At 43.5% G+C, this 10180-nt stretch overlaps 2 non-coding genes across 2 annotated transcripts; both read right to left on the reverse strand.

Annotated features, from left to right (window-relative positions):
• Positions 1-535: 535 nt before the first annotated feature.
• Positions 536-642, reverse strand: LOC138565366 (U6 spliceosomal RNA). The gene has a single exon (XR_011301254.1). It is a non-coding gene; the product is annotated as a U6 spliceosomal RNA (small nuclear RNA).
• Positions 643-5977: 5335 nt separating this feature from the next.
• On the reverse strand, positions 5978-6084 carry LOC138565368 (U6 spliceosomal RNA). Its single transcript, XR_011301255.1, has one exon. It is a non-coding gene; the product is annotated as a U6 spliceosomal RNA (small nuclear RNA).
• Between the last annotated feature and the right edge of the window lie 4096 nt (positions 6085-10180).

The raw sequence follows: 10180 nt of genomic DNA on the forward strand, positions 1-10180 counted from the left end.
CTCCCTCTCCCTACCATTAATTTTAAGTTTTCATGCACTGCAGCACATTGTGGCAATGGTATTTCACAATGGGACTGTTTGAAAGTTACAGAAATCAAAAAAGAAATCAACCAACTAAAAGCAGCCAAACCCGGAGTACACTGCTCAGCCCCATTTAAAGATTAAGGCCCAGAAGCAAGTAAAGCTGTAGTTCAGAGCGATATTTGCAAATAGCACCTTAAAGCAGTTTACGCTGGAGTGCACAACAAGGGGGAAAGTGATAATACTGAGTTTGGTAGAATGGGATAAAAAAAAACAAAAGAAGCGTGCCACTTGTAAAAGTACAAGTCAAGAAATTGAAGGGGACGGGGCTGTTCATTCAGTCAAGAGGACTCACAAGTAAAAGGCTCCTGAGGCATTAGTGTTGAATTTGGCGCAAAATGCATTGTGTTGTCGTGTAATATGAATGAACATACAATTTCAATCTTCAATAAAGAAAGATCTATTAAAAAATCAACACTTGCAAATTAAGAAAGTTTCTGTCCAGTCATGTTCCAAAAATAGTGAATGCTTTACGAATGTGCGTGTCATCCTTTAGAGCAGGGGCCGATTTAAATTTCCCATTATCATTCCAATATTAGTACATGTGTTGCAGAAGCAAGCGCAAAGGGAGAGTCAATCAAACCATTGATTAGGACCTCTGGTCAAAGGTTTGCCATACCAAATGTCCTTATTTCAGAGGGCAGAAAGTCCAAACACCATTTAGATATCGGGTGGTATGAAATGAAGAGGCAAACAACAACGAATAAGCATTCTTTGCTGCTGTATTGATCTGGCCCTAAAGGGTTTTAGTTTAATGCCAATTATATTTAAAGATATAAAGATTAATGGTCCAGGGTGCTTGCAAAATGAAAACCCCCTCCCCATCACAATGGCTGGGTCATACAAGCCTGAGAGCATCACAATAGACCCAATAGACATGAGAAAAACTCGGTACCTCTGAGTGTATGTGGGCCCATGGCTGTATCAAGGACAAGGCAAAAACAGGAGGTGGCTTAAGGAGTCAGCACCAGAGGCTGTCCGATTGAGCCCTGTAAGCAACAGATGTTGGACCATCCTATAAAGGATTCTGAGGCTGATTTCAATTTTAACTTTGCTGCTGATTTAAGGATTGCTCAACCTTCGACCCACGTCTAGTTTGCTTGGATAAGCCCTGGAAATCTTTTACAGCTTGTACTGGTGGGAGATGATGTGACTTTATCAACTGCAACGGGATATGAGGCATGTGTGCCACAAAAAGCAGGTCTAGGATTTTTTTATAAGAAAGCCGCTTTAAGAAGGGAACTTTGGGCAACCCCACTGAGAGCAAAAGTATTACACAAAAGGTAAGGGGGTCAGTGGGTCAACTGATACAATAAACTAACTCACAGTCAAATGTGCTAAGTCCAAATACTACCTGTTTCTACATTTTCCAGGCTTTTTGTCTCATTTCTTAACAGATCCATTCCTATGTACCTCTGTGCTTTCAACAGAGTTTTCATTGTAAGAGAGGGACATACAGTATACCTTAAACATTCCTGGGCAGGGAAGACTCTATGTAAAAGCAAGAGTAGCAGACAGCTTAAAAGAATCATCAGCAGGACCCTCTAGATCTTCCCCAAAAAACATAACATTATTTCTCTGCATGCATGTGCGTTGAACAGCGCAAGTAGTTTGGTTAATGTCAGTGGATAAATGTCACTTTCCCACAGCGCAGAACAAAATCACTTGTACAGGCCCCTTCTGCAAAAGCATTACCACTGTAGAAAGCAGTGAAGGTGAGGCAGTGTGCAGTCACCTCCGACACTTCCCTCCTCTGATCGGCCACGATCGGCCAAGGACCTCTCTATGAGAGCTGAGGGTGGAATTTTCTGGACCTCTGTAACTTGGGGAGACATGGCAAAAGGGATCCTCAATCAACAGCTCAGCCTTTGCTTTGTGGCCTGTCCGTATATATCTGTTCTCCAAATTACCTGCCGCTGCCCAGGTGTCAGCTGGTGAGATGGAATGACCTCCCAGGTAGGATCCTGGCAGATGATTTGCATAGGCAAACCCCCTCGCTCTCTTTCTTACCCCTGCTTACTCCACAGTAGCAAGTATCTGGGCAAAATATAGTGGTCGAGGTAGGGTAGCAGTAACTAGCAACTCTGAGAAAGTAAATCTGGGGAGCTTGGCGACTTGTGGGGAACAACTGCAGAGCTCATCTCCCAGAACTTTGTGGCACGGGGAGAAGGTCTGTGGGATTTCAGTAACTTGGAGACATGCAACCTGGTCGGGAGTGCTTCAGGTCTCCTTCCTTGCATGTTCCAAGCAACTCAACAAAGCATCAACAGGCTGCCATGCCAGCCACAGAGCCCCTTTCCACATGATTAAAAGCCTAAAATCTTTTCCATGCAAACACATAGCCACCGAAAACCATATTTTCTTTGTTTTCTCTCTCTCTGTCTCTCTCTCCTCCCTCCCTCCCCCATAACCCCCCCCTCCCTACCATTCATTTTAAGTTTTCCTGCACTGCAGCACATTGTGACAATGGTATTTCACAATGGGACTGTTTGAAAGTTACAGAAATAAAAAAAGAATTAACCAACTAAAAGCAGCCAAATCCGGAGTACACTGCTAAGCCACAATTAAAGATTAAGGCCTAGAAGCAAGTAAAGCTGTAGTTCAGAGCGATGTTTGCAAATAGCTCCTTAAAGCAGTTGACGCTGGAGTGCACAACAAGAGGAAAAGTGATAATACTCAGTTTGGTAGAATGGGATAAAAAACAAAAGCAGCGTGCCACTTCTAAAAGTACAAGTCAAGAAATTGAAGGAGATGGGGCTGTTCATTCAGTCAATAGGACTCACAAGTAAAAGTCTCCCGAGGCATTAGTGTTGAATTTGGCCCAAAATGTATTGTGTTGTCGTGTATTATGTATGAAAATACAATTTCAATCTTCATTAAAAAAAGATGTATTAAAAAATAAATACTTGCAGATTAAGAAAGTTTCTGTCCTGTCGTGTGCCAAAAATAGTGAATGCTTTACGAATGTGCGTGTCATCCTTTGAAGCAGGGGCCAATTCTATTTTCCCATTTTCATTCCAATATTAGTACATGTTTTGCTGAGGTACATAGGAATGGATCTGTTAAGAAATGAAACAAAAAGCCTGGAAAAATGTTGAAACAGGTAGGATTTGGACTTACAATAAACGGACTCACAGTCAGATGTGCTATCCCTTGACCCACTGACCCGCTTACCTTTTGTGTAATCCTTTTGCTCTCAGCAGTGTTGTCCAAAGTTCCCTACTTAAAGAGACTTTCTTATAAAAAAAGATCCTAGACATGTTTTTTATGGCCCACATGCCTCATATCCCGTTGCTCTTGATAAACTCACATCATCTCCCACCAATACAAGCTGTAAAAGATGTCAAGGGCATAGCCAAGGAAATTAGACGTGGGCCGAAGGTTGAGCAATCCTTAAATCAGCAGCAAAAATAACATTGAAATCAGCTTCAGAATCTCTTAAAGGATGGGCCAACACTGGTTGCTTGCAGGGCGCAATCGGGCTGACGCCTTAAGGCAAGCGCAAAGGGAGAGCCAACCAAACCATTGATTAGGACCTCTGGACTTTCTGCTCTTTAACATAAGGACATTTGATATGGCAAACGTTTGACCAAACACCATTTAGATGTCGGATGGTATGGAATTAAGCGGCAAACAGCAATACATCAGCATTCTTTGCTGCTTTATTGATCTGGTCCTAAAGGGTTTGGTTTAATGCCAATTATATTTAAAGATAAAAAGATTCATGCTCAACGGTGCTTGCAAATCGACACCCCTCTCCCCATCACGATGGCTGGGTGATGCAAGAGTGAGAGCATCACAGCAGACCCAGAGACATGAGAAACACTCTGTACCTCTGAGTGCATGTGGGCCCATGGCTGGATCAAGGACAAGGCAAGAATAGGAGATGGCTTAAGGTGTCAGCACCCAGGCTGCCCCATTGCGCACTGCCAGCAACAGATGTTGGACCATCCTTTAAGAGATTCTGAGGCTTATTTCAATGTTAACTTTGCTGCTGATTAAAGGATTGCTCAACCTTCGACCCGCGTCTAGTTTGCTTGGCTAAGCCCTGAAAATCTTTTACAGCTTGTATTGGTGGGAGATGATGTGAGTTTATCAAGAGCAACGGGATATGAGGCATGTGTGCCACAAAATGCAGGTCTATGATCTTTTATTTGAAAGCCACTTTGGAAAACCCTACTGAGAACAAAAGGATTACACAAAAGGAAAGGGGGTCAGGGGGGCAAGGGATAGCACATCTGAATGTGAGTCAGTTAATTGTAAGTCCAAATCCTACGCGTTTCGACATTTTTCCAGGCTTTTTGTTTCAGTTCTTAACAGATCCATTCCTATGTACCTCTGTGCTTTCAACAGAGTTTTCATTGTAAAGGAGGGACATACAGTATGCCTTAAACATGCCTGGGCAGGGAAGACTATGTAAAAGCAAGAGTAGCAGACAGCTTAATAAATCATCAGCAGGACCCTCTAGACCTTCCCCAAAAAACATAACATGATTTCTATGCATGTATGTGCGTTGAACAGCGCAAGTAATTTGGTTAATGTCAGTGGATAAATGTCACTTTCCCACAGCGCAGACAAAATCACTTGTACAGGCCCCTTCTGCAAAAGCATTACCGCTGTAGAAAGCAGTGAAAAGGTGAGGCAGTGTGCAGTCCCCCCACCCCCGACCCTGATCGGCCACGATCGGCCAAGGACCTCTCTATAAGAGCTGAGGGTGGAATTTTTCTGGACCTCAGTAACTTAGGGAGACATGGCTAAAGGGATCCTCAATCAACGGCCCAGCTTTTGCTCTGTGGCCTGTCCGAATATGTCTGTTCTCCAAATTACCTGCCGCTGCCCAGGTGTCAGATGGTGAGATGGAATGACCTCCCAGGAAGCATACTGGCAGATGATTTGCATAGGCACACCCCCTCTCCCTCTCTCTTAGCCCTGCTTACTCCACAGTAGCAAGTATCTGGGGAAAATATAGTGGTCGAGGTGGGGTAGCAGTAACTAGCAACTCTGAGAAAGTAAATCTGGGACACTTGGCGACCTGTGGGGAACAACTGCAGAGCTCAGTGCCCAGAAGTTTGTGGCACAGGGAGGAGGTCTGTTGGATTTCAGTAACTTGGAGACATGCAACCTGGTCGGGAGTGCTTCAGGTCTCCTTCCTTGCATGTTCCAAGCAACTCAACAAAGCATCAACAGGCTGAGATACCAACCACAGAGCCCCTTTCCACTTGATTAAAAGGCTAAAATCTTTTCCATGCAAATACATAGCCCCCAAATACCATATTTTCTTTGTTTTCTCTCTCTCTCCTCCCTGTCTCCTTCCCTCGCTCCCTCCCACCCTCCCGCACTCTCTCTTCCCCCCAGCCCCTCTCCCTCTCCCTACCATTAATTTTAAGTTTTCATGCACTGCAGCACATTGTGGCAATGGTATTTCACAATGGGACTGTTTGAAAGTTACAGAAATCAAAAAAGAAATCAACCAACTAAAAGCAGCCAAACCCGGAGTACACTGCTCAGCCCCATTTAAAGATTAAGGCCCAGAAGCAAGTAAAGCTGTAGTTCAGAGCGATATTTGCAAATAGCACCTTAAAGCAGTTTACGCTGGAGTGCACAACAAGGGGGAAAGTGATAATACTGAGTTTGGTAGAATGGGATAAAAAAAAAACAAAAGAAGCGTGCCACTTGTAAAAGTACAAGTCAAGAAATTGAAGGGGACGGGGCTGTTCATTCAGTCAAGAGGACTCACAAGTAAAAGGCTCCTGAGGCATTAGTGTTGAATTTGGCGCAAAATGCATTGTGTTGTCGTGTAATATGAATGAACATACAATTTCAATCTTCAATAAAGAAAGATCTATTAAAAAATCAACACTTGCAAATTAAGAAAGTTTCTGTCCAGTCATGTTCCAAAAATAGTGAATGCTTTACGAATGTGCGTGTCATCCTTTAGAGCAGGGGCCGATTTAAATTTCCCATTATCATTCCAATATTAGTACATGTGTTGCAGAAGCAAGCGCAAAGGGAGAGTCAATCAAACCATTGATTAGGACCTCTGGTCAAAGGTTTGCCATACCAAATGTCCTTATTTCAGAGGGCAGAAAGTCCAAACACCATTTAGATATCGGGTGGTATGAAATGAAGAGGCAAACAACAACGAATAAGCATTCTTTGCTGCTGTATTGATCTGGCCCTAAAGGGTTTTAGTTTAATGCCAATTATATTTAAAGATATAAAGATTAATGGTCCAGGGTGCTTGCAAAATGAAAACCCCCTCCCCATCACAATGGCTGGGTCATACAAGCCTGAGAGCATCACAATAGACCCAATAGACATGAGAAAAACTCGGTACCTCTGAGTGTATGTGGGCCCATGGCTGTATCAAGGACAAGGCAAAAACAGGAGGTGGCTTAAGGAGTCAGCACCAGAGGCTGTCCGATTGAGCCCTGTAAGCAACAGATGTTGGACCATCCTATAAAGGATTCTGAGGCTGATTTCAATTTTAACTTTGCTGCTGATTTAAGGATTGCTCAACCTTCGACCCACGTCTAGTTTGCTTGGATAAGCCCTGGAAATCTTTTACAGCTTGTACTGGTGGGAGATGATGTGACTTTATCAACTGCAACGGGATATGAGGCATGTGTGCCACAAAAAGCAGGTCTAGGATTTTTTTATAAGAAAGCCGCTTTAAGAAGGGAACTTTGGGCAACCCCACTGAGAGCAAAAGTATTACACAAAAGGTAAGGGGGTCAGTGGGTCAACTGATACAATAAACTAACTCACAGTCAAATGTGCTAAGTCCAAATACTACCTGTTTCTACATTTTCCAGGCTTTTTGTCTCATTTCTTAACAGATCCATTCCTATGTACCTCTGTGCTTTCAACAGAGTTTTCATTGTAAGAGAGGGACATACAGTATACCTTAAACATTCCTGGGCAGGGAAGACTCTATGTAAAAGCAAGAGTAGCAGACAGCTTAAAAGAATCATCAGCAGGACCCTCTAGATCTTCCCCAAAAAACATAACATTATTTCTCTGCATGCATGTGCGTTGAACAGCGCAAGTAGTTTGGTTAATGTCAGTGGATAAATGTCACTTTCCCACAGCGCAGAACAAAATCACTTGTACAGGCCCCTTCTGCAAAAGCATTACCACTGTAGAAAGCAGTGAAGGTGAGGCAGTGTGCAGTCACCTCCGACACTTCCCTCCTCTGATCGGCCACGATCGGCCAAGGACCTCTCTATGAGAGCTGAGGGTGGAATTTTCTGGACCTCTGTAACTTGGGGAGACATGGCAAAAGGGATCCTCAATCAACAGCTCAGCCTTTGCTTTGTGGCCTGTCCGTATATATCTGTTCTCCAAATTACCTGCCGCTGCCCAGGTGTCAGCTGGTGAGATGGAATGACCTCCCAGGTAGGATCCTGGCAGATGATTTGCATAGGCAAACCCCCTCGCTCTCTTTCTTACCCCTGCTTACTCCACAGTAGCAAGTATCTGGGCAAAATATAGTGGTCGAGGTAGGGTAGCAGTAACTAGCAACTCTGAGAAAGTAAATCTGGGGAGCTTGGCGACTTGTGGGGAACAACTGCAGAGCTCATCTCCCAGAACTTTGTGGCACGGGGAGAAGGTCTGTGGGATTTCAGTAACTTGGAGACATGCAACCTGGTCGGGAGTGCTTCAGGTCTCCTTCCTTGCATGTTCCAAGCAACTCAACAAAGCATCAACAGGCTGCCATGCCAGCCACAGAGCCCCTTTCCACATGATTAAAAGCCTAAAATCTTTTCCATGCAAACACATAGCCACCGAAAACCATATTTTCTTTGTTTTCTCTCTCTCTGTCTCTCTCTCCTCCCTCCCTCCCCCATAACCCCCCCCTCCCTACCATTCATTTTAAGTTTTCCTGCACTGCAGCACATTGTGACAATGGTATTTCACAATGGGACTGTTTGAAAGTTACAGAAATAAAAAAAGAATTAACCAACTAAAAGCAGCCAAATCCGGAGTACACTGCTAAGCCACAATTAAAGATTAAGGCCTAGAAGCAAGTAAAGCTGTAGTTCAGAGCGATGTTTGCAAATAGCTCCTTAAAGCAGTTGACGCTGGAGTGCACAACAAGAGGAAAAGTGATAATACTCAGTTTGGTAGAATGGGATAAAAAACAAAAGCAGCGTGCCACTTCTAAAAGTACAAGTCAAGAAATTGAAGGAGATGGGGCTGTTCATTCAGTCAATAGGACTCACAAGTAAAAGTCTCCCGAGGCATTAGTGTTGAATTTGGCCCAAAATGTATTGTGTTGTCGTGTATTATGTATGAAAATACAATTTCAATCTTCATTAAAAAAAGATGTATTAAAAAATAAATACTTGCAGATTAAGAAAGTTTCTGTCCTGTCGTGTGCCAAAAATAGTGAATGCTTTACGAATGTGCGTGTCATCCTTTGAAGCAGGGGCCAATTCTATTTTCCCATTTTCATTCCAATATTAGTACATGTTTTGCTGAGGTACATAGGAATGGATCTGTTAAGAAATGAAACAAAAAGCCTGGAAAAATGTTGAAACAGGTAGGATTTGGACTTACAATAAACGGACTCACAGTCAGATGTGCTATCCCTTGACCCACTGACCCGCTTACCTTTTGTGTAATCCTTTTGCTCTCAGCAGTGTTGTCCAAAGTTCCCTACTTAAAGAGACTTTCTTATAAAAAAAGATCCTAGACATGTTTTTTATGGCCCACATGCCTCATATCCCGTTGCTCTTGATAAACTCACATCATCTCCCACCAATACAAGCTGTAAAAGATGTCAAGGGCATAGCCAAGGAAATTAGACGTGGGCCGAAGGTTGAGCAATCCTTAAATCAGCAGCAAAAATAACATTGAAATCAGCTTCAGAATCTCTTAAAGGATGGGCCAACACTGGTTGCTTGCAGGGCGCAATCGGGCTGACGCCTTAAGGCAAGCGCAAAGGGAGAGCCAACCAAACCATTGATTAGGACCTCTGGACTTTCTGCTCTTTAACATAAGGACATTTGATATGGCAAACGTTTGACCAAACACCATTTAGATGTCGGATGGTATGGAATTAAGCGGCAAACAGCAATACATCAGCATTCTTTGCTGCTTTATTGATCTGGTCCTAAAGGGTTTGGTTTAATGCCAATTATATTTAAAGATAAAAAGATTCATGCTCAACGGTGCTTGCAAATCGACACCCCTCTCCCCATCACGATGGCTGGGTGATGCAAGAGTGAGAGCATCACAGCAGACCCAGAGACATGAGAAACACTCTGTACCTCTGAGTGTATGTGGGCCCATGGCTGGATCAAGGACAAGGCAAGAATAGGAGATGGCTTAAGGTGTCAGCACCCAGGCTGCCCCATTGCGCACTGCCAGCAACAGATGTTGGACCATCCTTTAAGAGATTCTGAGGCTTATTTCAATGTTAACTTTGCTGCTGATTAAAGGATTGCTCAACCTTCGACCCGCGTCTAGTTTGCTTGGCTAAGCCCTGAAAATCTTTTACAGCTTGTATTGGTGGGAGATGATGTGAGTTTATCAAGAGCAACGGGATATGAGGCATGTGTGCCACAAAATGCAGGTCTATGATCTTTTATTTGAAAGCCACTTTGGAAAACCCTACTGAGAACAAAAGGATTACACAAAAGGAAAGGGGGTCAGGGGGGCAAGGGATAGCACATCTGAATGTGAGTCAGTTAATTGTAAGCCCAAATCCTACGCGTTTCGACATTTTTCCAGGCTTTTTGTTTCAGTTCTTAACAGATCCATTCCTATGTACCTCTGTGCTTTCAACAGAGTTTTCATTGTAATGGAGGGACATACAGTATGCCTTAAACATGCCTGGGCAGGGAAGACTATGTAAAAGCAAGAGTAGCAGACAGCTTAATAAATCATCAGCAGGACCCTCTAGACCTTCCCCAAAAAACATAACATGATTTCTATGCATGTATGTGCGTTGAACAGCGCAAGTAATTTGGTTAATGTCAGTGGATAAATGTCACTTTCCCACAGCGCAGACAAAATCACTTGTACAGGCCCCTTCTGCAAAAGCATTACCGCTGTAGAAAGCAGTGAAAAGGTGAGGCAGTGTGCAGTCCCC

This window comes from Ambystoma mexicanum, chromosome 1q (assembly GCF_040938575.1).
Source record: "Ambystoma mexicanum isolate Mex_15411 chromosome 1q, UKY_AmexF1_1, whole genome shotgun sequence".
Taxonomy (NCBI): domain Eukaryota; kingdom Metazoa; phylum Chordata; class Amphibia; order Caudata; family Ambystomatidae; genus Ambystoma; species Ambystoma mexicanum.